General features: G+C 45.5%; 1 long non-coding RNA gene across 1 annotated transcript; it reads right to left on the bottom strand.

The window, feature by feature from the left end:
- Positions 1-764: 764 nt before the first annotated feature.
- LOC308632522 lies at positions 765-7,540 on the bottom strand. Its single transcript, XR_014018552.1, has 3 exons — positions 7,499-7,540; positions 2,836-3,008; positions 765-2,620 (listed from the first exon to the last, which is right to left on the bottom strand). It is a non-coding gene; the product is annotated as an uncharacterized lncRNA (long non-coding RNA).
- Between the last annotated feature and the right edge of the window lie 4 nt (positions 7,541-7,544).

The following is a 7,544-nucleotide window of genomic DNA, read 5'->3' as shown; positions in this document are numbered from 1 at the left end:
TGAACCCTAGTTTGACTCCCTATTTTCTGGCTGGGAATCCCAGCTGCCACCCTTGTCTTATACACCAGAATGTTGAGGTTCCTGCCTCTCCCCACCAGGCTGAGAGCAGCAACAGAAAGACATGCAGCATCTTAGTATATATTTAACTTTCTTGCCTATCACAGCATCAGTGTGAAGAAGAAAAAGGAAAGATCCAGAGGGAGAAGCAGAGGGAAGAGGAGTGGAAAGGAGGAGAAGAAGGGAGAGGAGAAATTCATACCAGGAGCACTCGTGTTGGTTGTAGTGGTGGTAAGAACTGATGCCCACTACCATCCATGCACTGAACAGAGAGCTTCATGAACATGTTACGTAAGGCTTAGAACTCAATGAACTCCACATTATCATTGTGCCATTTTGGAAAAGCAGAAACTAAGGTCTAAAGATATTACATAGTTCACCTAAAGTCACAGAGCTGCTAGACTTCAGAGGAAGTACTCAGTCACCGATTCTTGGCCAACTTTTGCATTGCATTTTCCTAGATGCGTTGCCTCAGGGTCTATCAGGGATTAAGCCCTGGAGTCACTGAGTGGTGTGTCATTTAGAAAGCTGTTTACTTCCTGGAATCAAATCCCTTTTAAGTCATATTTGCTAGGACACTCTTTCTTTGATTGATATAAAATTTCATGTTGTCCCAAGTATGACAATTATACTTTTACATATTTCTTGTTGCCTAAGTGGAAAAAAATTATGCAAGCAGTAATTTGTTTACACTTTTTGCATTTTATTAACTGCAAAAGCACTTGAGTTTATTTGCATATTGAAAAGAGAATCAGACTTACTTCTGATTCCTTCCATAGTCCCCTGAGTAGATTGCCTCCTACAGAGCTGAGGGGCTATTCTGTACTTCCTATATTCCAAGCCCACCTGGGGATTCAGGGCTCACAGTTTATTCCAGAGTTATCCATAGTTTTTGTTTAGAGACATTTTCCTGTTTTTCAACTGTGAATACTGCACTTAAATGAAATCTTGTGCACAGGACCCCCACACATGACCTCCAGATTATCTTAAATTTAGAGTGGCTTTCAGAAGGTAATAGAAAGAGGGGGAAAGGGACAAAAGGCAAAAGGAAAGAGGACAAAGGGAAGTAGGGGGGAGAACTGTATCATCAAAGGATTGCAGGAAGTGCCAACAGAAGTCCTGGATGTGTGCTCCTGGGCTAGCAACCTCCTTCTACTAAGGATAGTAATGAAGCCACCTTGAAGATGTTCTTGTGAGGATTACATGAGACAAAATACAAGAGTGCTTTGTAGACTGGCCAGCCCAGTACATATGCTAAGCCTTATAAACCTTAATCTAGGCTCTTGGGGCTGTCATTGACTGTATTGGAACCAGAATGTGATGGATATTTCAATTCATCATGGTCCAGGCATTGATCCACCTGGGAGATGACGATTTTTTTTCCATACCAATATTTGGATTCTAAAAGGCGAATCTTTAGTGACCATTTGATGGAGCCTATTCCCTTTGTAAGGAAGGTCATCCCCATTCCATTTAAGAAGAAACGGAGGTGGGGAAGTCATTGCATTAGGCTCTGACACTTGAGAAGAGGATGATCTTGACCCAGGAAAATCTGCCCCCTAAAGTCTGTCTGTAGGCAGGGGTAAAAACACACACTAGATTTACCAGAACACCCTTCAGGCATAGCCTTTTTACAGTAACCTTGCTCTGTAGATATGTAAATTTCTAGGACTTCCTGGCTAGCTGGTTCCTCTTACCTGTTTTCATGTTTCTCTATTGACTGTTCAGCAATCCTCCACAGGATGGTAGACCATTTGCAGTAGCCAGAAAATTCTCATAGATTGGGGTTCCCACCCTCCTCTAATTGAAGAACAACAGAAATTCTCTTGCATCTCACTCAATTGCGAGCACTCCACAACTACTATTCCTACAGGAGAAGAGGTGTGAAACCAAAGCCTGGAAAAGAAATAGTTCAAACACAAAAATTTTTTCTGCATTTATAAATTTGTCCAAAGAGAAAAACTCATCCCCTAGCCAGCCATGGTAAAACCCACCAACAAACAGTCAAACACACACCAAGTGACTGGTGCACTAGGAATCAACTTGGAAATAAGAAGCAGCTTCCCAAACAAGAGCTGTTTAAGAAAAGAAAGAAAGAGAAAATGACCAAGGAAATCACCGTTATGGGAGGATTTTAAGTGGTCCTTAAGCCGAAGGCTTAGTCAATTCTAGAAAACCTGATGACAGGCAATGTGATGTAGTGAAATATCTTATAGTTTCAGAATCAACACCCTCTCCTGCTCCCCCTTCTCCCCAAAACACACACACACACACACACACACACACACACAGCCTCCAAGGCTGTTGAACATGGGTTAAGACCACGGAAAGAATCCATTACTCTTCTCTGGGTCCTTGTTCTTTCATCTGTACAGTGAGGATAACAATTTGAAGTGTTGCAGAAAAAACAGAGACAAAGACCTGACTGGTTCAGCACCCCAAAGGCAGAATTAACATCTCAGTATTACTGAAGTTAGTGAAGTTAGATCTCCAAACAAATGGATCGATTTGACTTGGAGCTAACAGAGCCAACATGGCCAAAGACTAGAAGCAGGACACAGGCCTCGTCACCACGTGAAATGCATCTTTTTTTTTTTTTTTTTTAAAGAGAGAGTGAGAGAGGAGGGAGAGAGAGAGATAGATAGAGAGAGAGAGAGAATTTTTAATATATTTTATTTTTTAGTTCTCGGCAGACACAACATCTTTGTTGGTATGTGGTGCTGAGGATCGAACCCGGGCCGCACGCATGCCAGGCGAGCGCGCTACCGTTTGAGCCACATCCCCAGCCCGTGAAATGCATCTTGATGTCTTGCCCCTCTGCGCAGCTCAGGGTTACTGTGGGCCTCACCAAGGGTAGTACTGCTGTGAAGGTGATGCACTCTTCCTTCAGCCTCTTTCAGCTTTTTCTTCATAGGTGGAGCAAAGAAACTTTTTCCAGAGTTACTACAAGGCTTAAGGAAGACAACAAGAGAGCATGAAAATCAATGTGACACTAATGGTAGAGCCCAAGGTGACAGTGAAGAGTTCAGTTTTAGACAGAGGAGCCTCCCAAAAAGTGTTACAGTGCTGGCTGTTAGAATGCTATCCTGCCTTGGTTTCCCACGGACCCACAAGTTCACTCTTGCCTGAATAAGTAGAATCACTTCCCTTCTAGCTGCCTTTACCTATTCGGGCACTAGGTTATCTTAGACTTCCTCATTGCCAGTATGTGGATTGTAACTCAGGCATTAATACCACAAACTTCTTCCTATTTACCATGCACACCCCCCAAGGCACCTTGATTTTAAACATGTGTTTAAAACTTCAGGAATCTGCAAAGCCAAATAAGAGAACTTGGAAAAATGCCCTTCATGTGCGGGAGTAAACAAGGTAAAGGGAACATCCTGGAAAGAATTCCAGGGAAATACGGAGTCACCAAACAAGGAAGAGAAAGGGAGCCACATCCCAGGCAAAGAGGGAGGCCTCTGGAGTGGCCAGAAGCTAGTAGGTGTGTAGCCAGAAAGAGTGAGAGGAGTCCTCGGGAAGTTCTGGAATTCCAGCCCAGTGACTTAAGCCCAAGGCTCCACGTATGGCCAAGAAGACTGCGGCTATGGCCTGGATGCCCAGGTCCCTCTGAAATTCATATGTTGAAAGTCTAATCCCACCACGATGGCATCAGTAAGTGGGGGCCTCTGAGAGGTGACTGGGTCAGAGGACAGAATGCTCATCAATGAGATCAGTGCCCTTACACAGCAGGCCCCAGAGAGCTGCCTTCCATCCTCCAGTCTGTGAGGACACAGGGTAAAGGCGCCATCTATAAACCAGAACTCCAGCCTTCACAAGTCACCGAACCTGCTAGAGCCTTGATCTTAGAATTTTCAGCCTCCAGAACTGTGAGAAATGAATTCACGCTGTTTATGAGCCACCCAGTTTATGATATTTTGTTATTGCAACCCCAATGGAAAAAGATGACTGCATTTTCTACAACTTCAGGGACGCCATCCACAGAGGCAGCTCAATGGGAATAGAGTAGTTGAGAGCTGAAGAGGCCATAATCTAAATATCAGCACAAGCACGCACATCAGGCTACTGACCTGAAGCAACTGGATTTGACTATCCTACTACAGAGTAGATTGCTTAAAAATGTATTTCTTTAGGGTTATATGATTCTCATTTTAATTACCACATATTTTCTCATAGTCACACACACACACAGTGGCAGACTCATCTTACTCAGGCCTGGATCTCTAACACCCAGCTCAAGGCCCAGCTTAAAAATTGTCCCTCCTCTTAACAACTTCCTCATTTCTTATTGATGTTAGACTCTTCCCCTTCTCCTTCTTCTTCTTCCATGTTGGATTGCATTCTGTGGATTGATTACAACAACCACAACACTAATGGCAACTATTTAGTTTCTATTTTGTACTGGTCACTATGCTGGTTGCTTTATTTGCATCTTCCATGATTTTCATGTTGGAAAAATTCTGATCATAACTCTACTCAATAGATTGAGATATTCTAAATAATCCAAGATCATATGGCTGAAAAGGGAATAAATGAAGATTGAAATTCACCTTTTTACCATATTTTTTTTTCAACTTGAGAAGATTTTCCGAGTCAAGAGGCAAAGCAAATTGCCTAGTATAAATTATCTCATTTATCTGGCTCTACAATAACTTCATGAATTTGATCAACCAGCATCGCACTCAGCCACAAATTTAGCCTGTAAGAAGGGGCAGGGTTACGGCGGCTGTATAATTTCATCAGAAGTAATAGATTCACTATCAATCATGGATAGCATCAGTCACAGATCACTGTCAACTTAACTTCATTTGTTCAGTTTAAGCTCCAGTACTTTCTTCCCTCGGAAGTACAGTGGTTATTAATGACATGTGACCCCAAGCATGATCTTCATAAAACCCCAATACAATCATGATACTTCCCATTTTAAAGTCAGGGTTGAGTCCACCTCTTCTGTACCATACATATATCCATCAGCCCCTTCCCAATCCAGTTTGTGGGCCACCTGCCTGGCCACTGCTATCATGCTATCAACAGTGAAGCTGGGTGAGTTACTACAAGTTCAGAACAGCCCACTCCTTTGCTTTTCACATTCCTTCTCTCTGCCTGAAATGCCAACAACCATCTCTTATTCATATTATTTTATGACTCACAGGACTATTTCAAGGTCCATGAAGAAAGGAAATATATTTTTTAAGTTGATGTATCTTCATATCCAGTGTTTGGCACATAGTAGGTTTCAATAAATATTTGCTCTGGATTAATTCAAGGTTAAACACACACACACACACACACACACACACACACACACACACACATTTTCTGGGAAAACTCCCTGAAGTCCAGGAAAAGTTGTCCCTCCTCTGTATTCCCTAGAGGCCCCGATATTCTAATTGCCACATTGTTATACAATGAATTATTTGTTCCCCACTCTTTCTCCAGGGCTAGACTCTGAGCTCTTGGGTGGCAGACTAATCTTACTCATGCCTGGATCTCTAACACCCAGCTCAAGGCCCAACTTAAAGTAAGCCCTCAGAGAGTTCCTGGTACTGCAAACACAATCATGAAACAATCATGTGAGGTGAGCCAGTCTGTTATGCTTCTCATTTTACACATTAGAAAAAAATATGTCGGGACTCAATTTCCATCTGAAATCAGAGGCCAGTACCAAAACATAGATCTCCCAAGCCCTTGACCAAGCTCTGTTGGTGGCCATCAAACTGAGACCAGGCACCTCTCTTTCTGTCCCATGAGCAGAGGTTGCCTGGGGGCTGTTGCTGGTGCTGGTCAAGTGTTCCCATGGGGTAGACTGGATTAAAGGCCCCAGCTCTTCTGTGGTCTCCACAAGAGCCTAAGGGAAACTATCTTTTCCCTGGGAATCAGGAATTGAGTCCTAGGCAGGTTTCTGGGCAGTAAGATGTAAGATGTGCCAGGAGGCATGGGGCCATCTTACCTACTTTACAAACTATGCTCTAGGATGCAGGCAGTGTCCTCCCTCCACCTCTGGCCCACCACCAGGAACTCTTGATCTCTGCAGGAACCCTGACGTCCCCGGTGGGTGGGCATAATTATAAATAGCTCTCTTTTTCATTCAAATGCATGCTTCTGTGGGCTATTAATTATGTGGTCCCTGTGCCATGAGAAGATGTCCAACGTGCATGCAAAAGCACAGAGGGCTCCCAGAGTTCTCTCAACACCCCTTTCCCAGGATTTGGCCTCTTTTTAAGTCCCCTCTAACTACATTGCTTCTTATATACCAGGATACATTAGGTAAATCTGGGGTGTCCAAAATCTGAACAGGCCCCTTCTCTTGTGTTCTTTCCCAAGCCAGTGGTCTGGAACCTTCCTAAAAAGTGAAAAATAGTCTGAGGGTGAAACTACAGCCTTCCCCTGATGACAGCATTGAATGTGTTTGTGGTCCACGTGCCGGGGCGTAGGAGGACTTCTGAAACTCAGCAATCTGGCTGGGAGCCAACAGCGTTCACTAGAGGTGTGGGTGCAAAGGTGGGTTTCCCTCCAAAGCACTCTGGGGACCGTCCAGGGAAGGAAGAATTACTGATTAAAAATTTTTAAGCCAAAAGGTGCTGAAAATATTCGAAGCTCAAGCTGGGGAGTTGGGGAGGGGTGGGAGGCGTTGACACAAACTAAAAGCCAGCAAGAGATTTCAGTTTAAATGAGGAGTGTTGGGGAGAGATAATGAAACTAATTCTTGATATCTCCGGCGACAATACTGGTGCAAGTACATTCTTAAGAAACTGAGGAGCTGCTCAGTGAGTGCAACATCGGAGCAGAGGGAGCTTGATGCTCAGAGGATGCCTGGCTTTTCGTGGAAAAAGCGGGGGATATGAACTGGATCTGGGGGAGGACCAAGGGTATCAGAGTCCAGGCATCTCCAGCCCAGCACCTTCAAACTAGTGCGCAGCAGAGCCAAGCGCGCGGCGGCACCCTGGGCCGCGGAAGGATATTGCACTTTGTTTACCTCGTCTGGGCAGCGCGAGGGAGCTGGAAGGCCAGCTCAGGCGCCCCCGACCGGGAGCTGCAATGGCTGTGGCAGCCGCCGCTCCGCCGACTGGCGCGTTAAGCCGCCCGAGGACTGGCAGCGGCGAGGCTGATTGATGGGCGCTGGGCTCAATGAGGGGACTCGGGCAGGGGCGGGGCGGGGCCGGCTCCGGGCCGAGCCAGTCGCGGGTGCGGCTGGGGGCGGGGGTGGGGGCTCCGTGGAAATGTGTCGGTGACATTGAATGGGGAGACCGAGCGCGAGCGAGGCGCGCGCGCGCGCACACACACGCGCACACATAGCCGGCTCGCTCCGAGATCCCCGGCCACGTAAGTAACTATTAATACCGCCTCGCCGGGAGATGCGGGCGTGCTGAGCGCCAGGATTGGCCTCGGGCACAGTCGGCCAGCCCCTTTAATTTTTAAATACACAGTCCTCTCTTACCTCTGGGTGGCAAGAAAAAAAAAAAGAAGAAGAAGAAGAAGAAGAA

Source organism: Spermophilus citellus (genome assembly GCF_964194105.1).
Source record: "Spermophilus citellus genome assembly, chromosome: 13".
NCBI lineage: Eukaryota > Metazoa > Chordata > Mammalia > Rodentia > Sciuridae > Spermophilus > Spermophilus citellus.
Note: the sequence above shows the minus strand (reverse complement) of the source record. Positions and strands in the feature narration are given on the sequence as shown.